Below are 10566 nucleotides of genomic sequence, written 5' to 3'. Positions count from 1 at the left end.
TGTGGGAGAGATGTTATTTCCATCTATCGTTCTTTGGACATATCTGGTTCTTAGGGCCTGATCTTGTGCCGCTGTTATCATTCCTTCAGTTTCCTTCTTGAGCTCTCCCCTCAGTGGCCATTGCCACGTGTCATCGCTGGCTAGTTCTTTAGTCTTTCTCATGTATTGTCTGTGCATTGGTTTGTTATACCATTCCTCTGCTCTGCTTTTCTTTCTCCTTTCTCTGTATATTTCTGGGTCTTCCTCTACTTTTATCAGTCCTTCTTCCCATGCACTCTTGAGCCACTCGTCTTCACTGGTCTTCATATATTGCCCCAGTGCTCTGTTCTCGATGTTGACTCAGTCCTCTATGCTAAGTAGTCCCCTCCCTCCTTCCTTTCGTGTTATGTAGAGTCTGTCCGTATTTGCTCTTGGGTGTAGTGCTTTGTGTATTGTCATATGTATCCTCGTTTTCTGGTCTATGCTGCGAAGTTCTGCCTTCGTCCATTCCACTATTCCTGCGCTGTATCTGATTACTGGCACTGCCCATGTGTTTATGGCTTTTATCATATTTCCGGCGTTGAGTTTTGACTTGAGTATCGCATTGAGTCTCTGCATATATTCTTTCCTGATCGCGTCCTTCATCTTTTGTTTTTTTATATCCCCTCCTTCCATTATTCCCAGGTATTTGTATCCAGTCTCATCTATGTGTTAGACGTTGTTCCCATCTGGTAGCTTTATCCCTTCAGTCCTTGTTACTTTGCCCTTTTGTATGTTGACTAGGCACATTTTTCTATTCCATTCCAAACTCCATCCTGATGTCCCCAGATACAATCCCTATAGTCTGGATTAGGGTATCTATTTCCTTGGTGCTCTTACAATACAGCTTGATGTCGTCCATGAACATCAGATGGTTGATTCTGTTGCCTCTTTTCTTGAGTTGGTACCCAGCATCCATCTTCTGCAGTAGTATTTTTGTCATGGGAATCATGGCTACTACGAACGAAGTAGTGGGGACAGTGATTCGCCCTGGAAGATCCCTCTTCCTGATATTAACCTCTGCTAGTCTCATTCCAGACACCGTAAGCATTGTATTCCAGTTGCGCATTGTAATTTTGAGGAAGCTGGTGGTGTTTTCCTCTGCCCCATACATTTTCAGGCATTCTATTAGCTGTGTGGTACCATATCGAAGGCTTTCTTATAGTATATCGATGCCATGCTCAGGTTGGTTTTCCTTCTCTTACTTATTATTATTATTATTATTATTATTATTATTATTATTATTATTATTATTATTATTATTATTATTATTATTATTATTATTATTATTATTATTGTTATTATTATCTTTGTGCAAGTGCCAGATTAGCTCGATTGCACTCGACCAGAGCTGGATTTGGTGATTTCGTGTGTAAAATCAATTTACATACCTGACCGTTTTCTTCTTGTCCCGAGTCCTCGACTTGCTGACTGCACACGTAGTACCTACACGAAAAATAATATTCGATATGGTACAAACCTTGGCGGCAAGATTTTAAAAGGTGTCGGAAAACATGCTTTGTCACACCACCTTAATTACCTCCCTCTTAGGTCTATTTTGCCTTTTTTTTTCTTTTATTAAGCTGACCTTGTGTTAGCATGGGCTCTTGCTCACCGAGCAGCCCGTATTATTTAGCTTATAACTTGTTGGTTATACAAGTGTCTAGTTTCTTTGCATCTTTTATTTTTGTTTCAGTGTATATCAACCTTTTACCAAATCTTCTTCTGTCGGTCACTTTTTATTTGCTTGCAAATTCTTTCGTTCTTTTCCTTTCATTCAGTTATATCGCTCCAATAGGCAAGATTTTAAAAGGTGTCGGAAAACATGCTTTGTCACACCACCTTAATTACCTCCCTCTTAGGTCTATTTTGCCTTTTTTTTTTCTTTTATTAAGCTGACCTTGCGTTAGCACGGGCTCTTGCTCACCGAGCAGCCCGTATTATTTAGCTTATAACTTGTTGGTTATACAAGTGTCTAGTTTTTTTTGCATCTTTTGTTTTTGTTTCAGTGTATATCAACATTTTAACAAAGGTGCTTCTGACGGTCACTTTTTATTTGCTTGCAAATTCTTTCGTTTTTTTCCTTTCATTCAGTTATATCGCTCCAATAGGTTTTCTTGTTTTCGTATTCACCCTCTTTGTTCTTATGCTTGTTCTTTCACCAGTACTGTTGTTTTTTCCTTTTTTTACACTTAAACATTTTTCCGCTGCTTCCTGCGTCATTATGTCATCCACCTCATTCCAATTTCGATTGTAATGACAAAAAGTTGACAATATACTGCAAAGAACGACTCTAAACTTGTTTGTTTACATTTCAACGTTGATTGACCTGTGACCTACGTCGGTATTTCTGTACGTGAAGCGCAAGTTCTAATTTGTGTAGCTAATCGTGTCATTCTTACTGACAGGTAAATATTTTAGCCTTTTGTTTTAGAGGATCATTTATGTAGACTTACTTTGTTTTGTATTCACGTGATGCCAGGGGTTGTAAATTACGGTGGTAGGTCTAAACATAAACGTGTCCGTAACTTCCGCAGCTCTCAAGACAGAGGTTAGCCTAATGGTAGGATTTTATGCCATACAGCGCTGCTTTTAGAATATGGGTAAAATTGAACAACTGTTAAAGGTACTAGGCTAAATTGTAATTTCAGTAATTGAGTAGTAGCCTAGTACCTATAGGTATGTATACCTAGCTACCCCTAGGTATGGTAACCAATCGAGTGGACTAGTTGTGGCCACCTTAACCGTGTTCAGACGCACCTTCAGAAAAAGTACTTTAGCACGTCCTAACACCAGAGCAGGCACCAGTCACGAGTCATCGATCGTGGGATTAACACCTCGAGACCTCTACTTTCCTCTCAAAGTAAATGTTTTCTCCCAAAGTAAAATAGGGTAGAACACCACGGCAGGCCAACCCTCATCACGGTGGACGGGTCTTATTCACTCGATATTTAATTGGATGAAACAAGAATACAATTGCAAACTCTAAGCATACCATTTAAAAGACTGAAGTTTCGTCACATAATGTGATATATGAAAGCCCCATACGAACTAAAATAAGCATGTGAGCTCTTCGTAAAATATGTTTTCAAGGCAGTTTTGAAATCCAATATGGCGGCGGACGTTTTGCATGGAAGGCTCTCATCAGTGACAGCCACCATCTTTCCCCAGCCTTCCCAGCACTCATTTGAACAATGTTAGCGTACATATGTAACGTTTATTGATCTTACTCAAGATTGCAGTTGTAATCAGCACAATAAAACAACATTTTGTTGCCTATATTAGTGAAAGTATGAAATTGTTTATTTACGGGGTATTGGTTGGAACTGAATTCATTCTTACCTTGGTAATCGGTGGTTATCCTTACTGCCATCACAAACTGAAACTCTAGTTGCTATTTGATTGTAATATACACATTTTGGTCTTAATTCACTCCACAGTGCACTGAAACCGACGCTGTGGTTCCTGGTTCCTAAGCACTCACTCTGCAAACACAGTTACGAGCAGCAGACGACAACACTGATTATGAGGTGCAAAGCTTTATTCCTTAATTGTTTACTTTACTCAATATTTTAGTTTAACTTTACTTCAAATGTTTATTTAATTCATATCTATTATCCCTTTTTTGCAACCAAATAATCCCCAAAAATTACAAATGTTTCGGATGTATACTTACAAAGCAGACGACGTGAGGAAAAAATGAACTCATCGTTGCCAATCTAGTGGAGCGTCACACATACGCCGATGCATTTACAAACTGTTTCGATGAATTCTAGTTGTCATAGTAATGCAGTAATGATAAAATTGCTGTAATATGTATGTATATATAATACAAATAGATACGCTAATTTCACTTATTTCCCCGGTTTTGTGTAAGTCTTATACCTAGTTTGGAGGGTAAACACATACCAATTGACAACACTGATAAAACAATTGAAGAGCGCAAAACGCCGCAAAAGAATGCCGTAGTCCCCTTGAATAAGTGCTGGTAAGAGGTTGGTTTACGATGTTGTGATGAAAGTGCCCAGCGTCTATGGGTACAAGTGGTGTGCAGATTTAGCACAGGAAATGGGAAGTTTGTTGACACAAGCGACTCCGTAAACATCAAGATGGCGTCAATCTTCGAAACATTTTTAGTTGTAAGTAAAAATTTCTAAAGCGTTTTGGTGAGATTTCCACTGCCGTAGCCACCTTTTCACTACCTCTGTTTAAATCTTAAATTTGTTTGGCCTTAATTTCTAACTTTGGAGAAAATACTTACTCAAAAGGAGAGTAGAGATCTTTAGCTCCGTTTCTCACCAACAACAAGTCGCGACTGATGCCCAGCTCCAGTGTCAGGACGCGTTATAATGTACTTTTTCGGAGGGTGGCAAGCGTTGATTGTAGGTGGCCTGTTTGGCCTGCTGTGATGTTTTACCCTATAAGGTCATAATTTAAGTTTAAACAGAGGTTAATGAAAGTCTAGCCATGCGCAGCGCAAACTTACCTCCAGGACGCTTTCAAAATTTTCACTTAAAATACCTTATGTGTAGAAGATTGACACCATCTCAATGTTTGAGGAGTCATTTGTGTCAATAAACTTTCCATTTCCTGTGCTATAGGGGAAACAACGACTGGACTAGCAGATGCAGTTTACACTGCGTGTGAAGCCACCCTTCTAAAAAGTATTTTAACACGTCCTGACACTGGAGATGAGCATCAGTCATGAGTTTTGTTGTGGAAGAGAGCAGAGCTTGAGACCTCCACTCTCCTTTCGAAGTAAGTTTGTTCCGACACGGCATACAAACCTTCGGTCCTTTTACAATAGGAAGGTACTAGCGGCAGCTGGATAGGTCGTAAGCTTTCGAACAAGGGGTTCGGTAGTTAACTGCTTGTCCGACAGGCGCGCGCGCGCGACTGGGAGGTAAACAAATCACTTTTGCTTTCGGCCTCACAGTGGATGGACGTGTGTGTTCGACGCTCTCTGCCCGCTGCTCGTCGTTTGCTTTCTGAGTATTTGGTTGTAATTGTGTATGAAAGAGTATTGTAAGTACAATTATTCTCTCTTTGCATATTAATTACTGCCTTCATTATTGAATTATGATGGAATCTCCTCGCCTCGCTACCCCAAGGAGACTTTGCCCGGGTATCGAAGGGCGCAAATGCGGGAAGTTCAGATCGTTCCCGGAGATTGACCCTCATATTTTGTGTGCTCGGTGTCGGGGGCGCGAATGCACCCGGGCCGAGCCCTGTGATGTATGTAATGACTGGTCGGAGGCGCAGTGGACTTTGTATGAGGGCAGGAAGAAGCGAAGGCCTGCAAAGGAGTCGTCGGAAAGCTCTCGACTCCTTTGGTGACGGACACTTCGTCTTCTTTCCTGCCGCCCGCTCAACTTCCACGTCTCGCGCCTTCCCCTTCGGGGGGGTGTCTAGGTCCTTCTCCTCTCCTGACGTGTCGAGTGTGGAGGAGGGCGCTAGATACCCTGACGTAGAGTTGTATTCTGGGTCCTCTATCCGCTCGTCTTCGCGCGAGCGGGTAGAGGATCCTTCTAATCACCCGACTTTTGCCTCCTCAGGTGCGGTTGCCGTGAAGGATGACCCTCGGACAGGTGTGGGGCATCGTTGGGGCTGCAGGGCGTGCCGAGTGTCCAGGGGCTGCTCTATCATCTCGCTGGCTCCGTGGCGGTCACTCATGCAACGGTCACAACCACCACCACGACCCTGACAACACCCGGCTACGCGTCACCTCCTCACCTGGTGTACACCCAGCACGCGGTCTCTGTGACACCCACAACATCGGTGCAGGGGCCAGTCGCCGTAACTCGGGGGAGTGTGATGCCGCCACCTGGGTTTGCCGTGCTGCCGCGACCGGACTTCATGTGCCCGAAGAGCTCGCCCCTGGACCTCCCACCGGTACCGATGACGTCTGTGCCGCTGGTTCGACCATCTGGACCGCCCACACAGTCTGCCGTACCTGCCGTGACCACCGCTGCTGTTCCTGTTCCTGCTCCTGCTGTCTCGACTGCCGTTCCTGTGATGCTCGCACCTGCTGATGTTGTTCCTGTTCCTGGCGCCGCTGCTCCCGATGCTGGTCTGTTCGGACAGGTACGTCCGGGCCCTGTTGCTTCGGCAACAGCAGCCCCGGCTCCGTCCTGGATGACAGATCTGACGTCGGTCCTGAGGAGGTTGACGAAGAAGAAGAAGAAGAAGAGGAGGAAGGTGTCGTCGTCGTCTTCATCGTCTCTTCGTCGTCGTCGTCGTCTGCCGCCTCTTCCCCTTCTTCTTTTAAGGCTCCCACGCCTAAGAAGAAGAGGTCGCCTCCCCCCCCCCCTAAGAAGTCTCCTTCGGGAGCTTCTAAGGGCCCGTCTCGCTCTGGTGAGACGGGGGGTTCTTTCTTCCGCTGGTCGCCCTGCTCCTTCGGGAGCAGGACCCGTCTCTTCTCCGCAAGGAAGAAGACTACGGGGACCAGAGGGGTGCCGGCTAACACCGGCACTCCTCACCCTGCTGTCAGTGGTTCGGCCACAGCAGCAGGATCCGGCTCGGACCGCTCGTTCGCGAGAGGTACCGAGTGTACGGTCGCCTACCAGCGACCGTGCAGCCAGGAACCAGACCTCTGAGTCCGCTCAGCGTCAGGTTCACGGCACGGAGCGGAAGACTGGTGACAGCCGCTCACGCGACTCTCACCAGACCAGCTCTCGCTCTCACGGCGAGCAGTGGCTACCCGGGCGGACGTGACGGTCCATGACCGGCCACGGGCTGAGGCTGGGAAGAGTCCCCCCGTTCGCCGCACCAGCCACGGCTGGTACCAGCGAACTGACGCACCGTGAGGATACGCAACGATCTCACCGTGACAGTGGAGCTCGCCGGTCGCCTGACCGTCGCTCTCACAGAGAGCGAGCGGGTACGGCGACCAGCACCAGCTCCTCTGACACACGAGACCGGGGCCGCTGTTCTCGGTCCAGCCGTTCTCCACAGCGAGACGGCTCGACTAGGTCTGCAGCTCGATCGCCACCGCGGGTTGGCGATCGCCTGCAGTCCTCCAAGCCCGCTGGTTCTGCCAGTGAGCGAGGAGAGAGCGTCAGGTCTTCCTCTCCCATACCTTCAACCTCCTCGGGTTACACCGGGAGGGGCGAGGTATTGAGGGAGTGATCGTGAGGGGTGCGCCCTCAGGATCCCGCCACGTCGTCGTACGTACCAGGCTCGGTTCTCGGACCAGCCAGGTCGTACGCACAGGTGGTTGGAGGAAGACCGAGAGGGGGCTGTCGCTGCTCCTCTCCTTGAGGGAGGAGGGTCTCGGGAGGTGCTCCTGTTTGAGGGAAACTGGACGGTCCGACTCCACAGGATGCAGTCACTCCCGAGATCCAGAGGAACTTTGCCGAGGGTTATTGCGCTGATCGTCAGCACAACGACCTCGGGGAAGGATCGCCGCTCCCACCATCCGAGCCCACGTCCCGGCTCGAGTCGTTTCTGGGGCCCGAAGAGGGAAACCCAGACCGACGGTGGGTTGCCGCGTTCAGAGCTTGCGGACTCAGTGCTGGACCAGGTTGAATCGCTTGTCTCCGGACAAGACGGTTCGCTTAAGTCTAGCAGGTCGAGCAAGCTACTTCCACCTCCTCTGCTACGACAGCGGCGGTTTTACGTGCCATCTGAAGACCGGATATGCCGCCCAAACAGGTGAACCGGAGTTAGCTAGGCTGGACTCCGAGTGTGTCTTCTGCAACAGCTCCTGTCCGAGAATCTGTGGTTCTCGCAGCAAGAGGCACTCGGCCTGGAATCTACCGCCATGGCAGCTTTCCAGGCCGTCTCCTGGCTAGATCTGTGGTCCCTCACAGTATCTAAGGTCGCAGCCAACTCCGGGGGAATTTCTCCCGAAGATGACTCGGCCTTCAGGAGACTTTGCCAGTCTGGAGGAAGAGCCATCTCCTTCCTTGCCCACCAGACGGTGAACCTGTGGGCCAACCTGTTCTCCGACGAAGGGACGCTGTCCTTACTCGGGTTTCCAGGGCGCCGGGCGTGAGGCGGCGTTGGGGCTTCGAAACGGACCTTTACGGAGTTCCACGTCTCTCTTCCCAGGAGAGATGGTGGACGCTGCGGTGGACAGACGGCGCACTGATGACAGTGACCGTATGGTTCACCAGGCAGTCTCGAAGGCTTCTGGGCAGCCTCGGACTGCGGCCAAGTCTAAGAGCTCGGCTAGCGCTTCCTCGGCTGCTAAGACGGTTGCTGCGTCGAAGCCCCGAGGAATGACTCTGTCTTCTTCGACTTCTAGCAAGGGGAGCCGTAACCAGCCCTCCTCCCAGCCCTCCTATCCCGTGGAGGCTCTGGGAAGAAGTCGAAGAAAGGGGGGAAACGCTAGGGACGGCGTTCCCCTCACCTGCTGCGGAAGTGGGGGGGTGCTGGCCAGCCATTGGGCAACTTGGCAGCGCTACGGCGCCGAGACCTGGATTGTAGATGTCCTTCGGGAGGGATATCTATTACCCTTCGAATCTCGGCCACCCCTCACCTCCAACCCGGTCCAACAGCAGTCGTACGTTCCAGGGTCATCGAAGGACGTAGCACTGAGACAGGAGATCAAGACCATGCTGAGCAAGAAGAGGCTGTAGAGATCGTCACGGATCAGTCACCGGGGCTTTTACAGTCGACTCTTCCTGGTGGAAAAGGTCTACGGGAGGCTGGCGCCGGTGATAGATCTCTCCCTGAAACCGGTTTGTTCGCCAGACCGGTCACGATGGAGACGGCACGCTCAGTGCTCGACTCCATCAGGGAGAACGATTTCATGCTTTCAGTGGACTTGAAGGGATGCGTATTTTCCAAACTAACCCATTCATCAGTAATCCAGAAAGTACCTCCGCTTCATCCTCGACGGGACGGTGTACCAGTTCAGGGCACTGTGCTTCGGTCTCTCAAACCGCCCCACAGGTGTTCACGCGAGTGTTTCATCTGGTGTCTGCTTGGGCCCATTCGCACGGGATACGTCGATGAGGTATCTCGACGATTGGTAGTCCTGGCGAGCTCCCGCTCGCAGTTGTACACAGGACAGGGATCGACTGCTCGAGTTCTGTCGCGATCTGGGGATCGTTGTGAACTTCGAAAAGTCGATCTCGAGCCCAAGCAGAGGATGAAGTACCTGGGTATGCTGATCAGACACGGTAGCAGGGCGAGTCTTTCCCCGCAGACTCGCGGATCAGCAGATTCAGGGAGGCAGCCAACCAGTTCCTGTCTCGGCAGGAACAGTAGCTCAGCGATGGCAAGTCGTAATCGGACACCTGTCGTCACTCGAGAAGTTAGTCCCTCACGGGCGTCTTCACCTGCGGTCTCTTCAGTGGAGACTAAAGGAGAGTTGGTCACAGGCGACGGATCCCCAAGCTTTCCAGTGTCACCTGCACAGGAGGTGAGGCAGGACCTAGCCTGGTGGCTCGACGACAGGAACCTCTAAGAGGAGTGCCACTGCGCAATCCCCCCCCGGACATGCAGCTGTTCTCCAGACGCATCGACCGAGGATGGGCGCAGCACCTGGAGGAGTTGCTGACTTCAGAGTGTGGGACGAGAACGACAAGCACTTCACATCAATGTTCTGGAACTCAAGGCAGCGTTCCTCGCTCTCCAAGAGTTTCAGGACCGCTTGATGGGACACTCAGGTGTTGATGTGCGACAACACCACACGGTGGTGGCTTACGTCAACAAACAGGGGGGCCTAGTGTCTCTCCCGTTGTACCAGTTGACTCGGCAGGTGCACGAGTGGGCTCAGGCACACTCAATAGAGCTGTCGGCACGCTACATTCCAGGGAAGAGGAATGTAGTAGCAGACACGCTCAGCCGTCGGGATCAGGTGATAGGGACCGAATGGTCTCTACACCAGGACGTGGCGGAAAGGCTCTTCGACCTGTGGGGGCGACCAGTCGTGGATCTGTTCGCCACCCGGCACAACAGGAAGCTCCAGGTGTTCTTCTCGGCCGTGCCGGACCCATGGGCAGCTGCAGAGGACGCTCTTCAACACCCGTGGGACAACCTCTTCGCCTATGCCTTTCCCCGTTCAGCCTGATTCGCAAGGTGATCAGTCGAGCGCTGGTCACCCCGAATCTCAGGATGATCCTGGTGGCTCCCAAATGGCCACAGGCCATTTGGTATCCGGACCTGCTGGCTGCTTGGCTGCTGGCGTCGCAGGAGAACCGAGAGAGATTCCCCCTTGGCACAACCTTCTCGCCCAGCCCACACGTCGAGCGGTACCACCGAGCAGTCCAGTCCCTACGTCTTCACGGCTGGCTGTTATCCACCATCTCTTGCGAACGAGAGGCTTTTCTCGTAGCGCAGCAACAGAGATGGCTTGGAAACGTCCGTCAGTCCTCTGCAGCTGTGTACCAGGGAAGTGGCCGTCTTCTGTGGTTGGTGTCGTAGACGGGGTCTATCTCCTCTCAGAGCCACTCTTCAGCAGGTAGCGGATTTCCTCGTTTTTCTTCGCCGAGAGAAGCTCCTCTCAGTCCCCACAGTTAAAGGATACAGAGCCGCCTTGGCGCTCGTCCTGAAACTGAGGGGGTTTGGACATCTCGAACTCGTTCGAGATCTCCTTGC

At 50.2% G+C, this 10566-nt stretch overlaps 1 protein-coding gene across 1 annotated transcript in view; it reads left to right on the top strand.

Moving 5' to 3' along the window:
• Nucleotides 1–2117: 2117 nt before the first annotated feature.
• Nucleotides 2118–10566, top strand: part of LOC135219619 (translin-like) — a 137094-nt gene continuing 128645 nt past the window's right edge. The window contains exon 1 of the mRNA XM_064256528.1: nucleotides 2118–2426. The gene's annotated coding sequence lies outside the window, so the exon portion shown is untranslated. The remainder of the gene's footprint in view (nucleotides 2427–10566) is intronic.

Source organism: Macrobrachium nipponense, chromosome 1 (genome assembly GCF_015104395.2).
Source record: "Macrobrachium nipponense isolate FS-2020 chromosome 1, ASM1510439v2, whole genome shotgun sequence".
Classification (NCBI taxonomy): domain Eukaryota; kingdom Metazoa; phylum Arthropoda; class Malacostraca; order Decapoda; family Palaemonidae; genus Macrobrachium; species Macrobrachium nipponense.
This window is presented reverse-complemented; position numbering and strand designations above follow the sequence as displayed.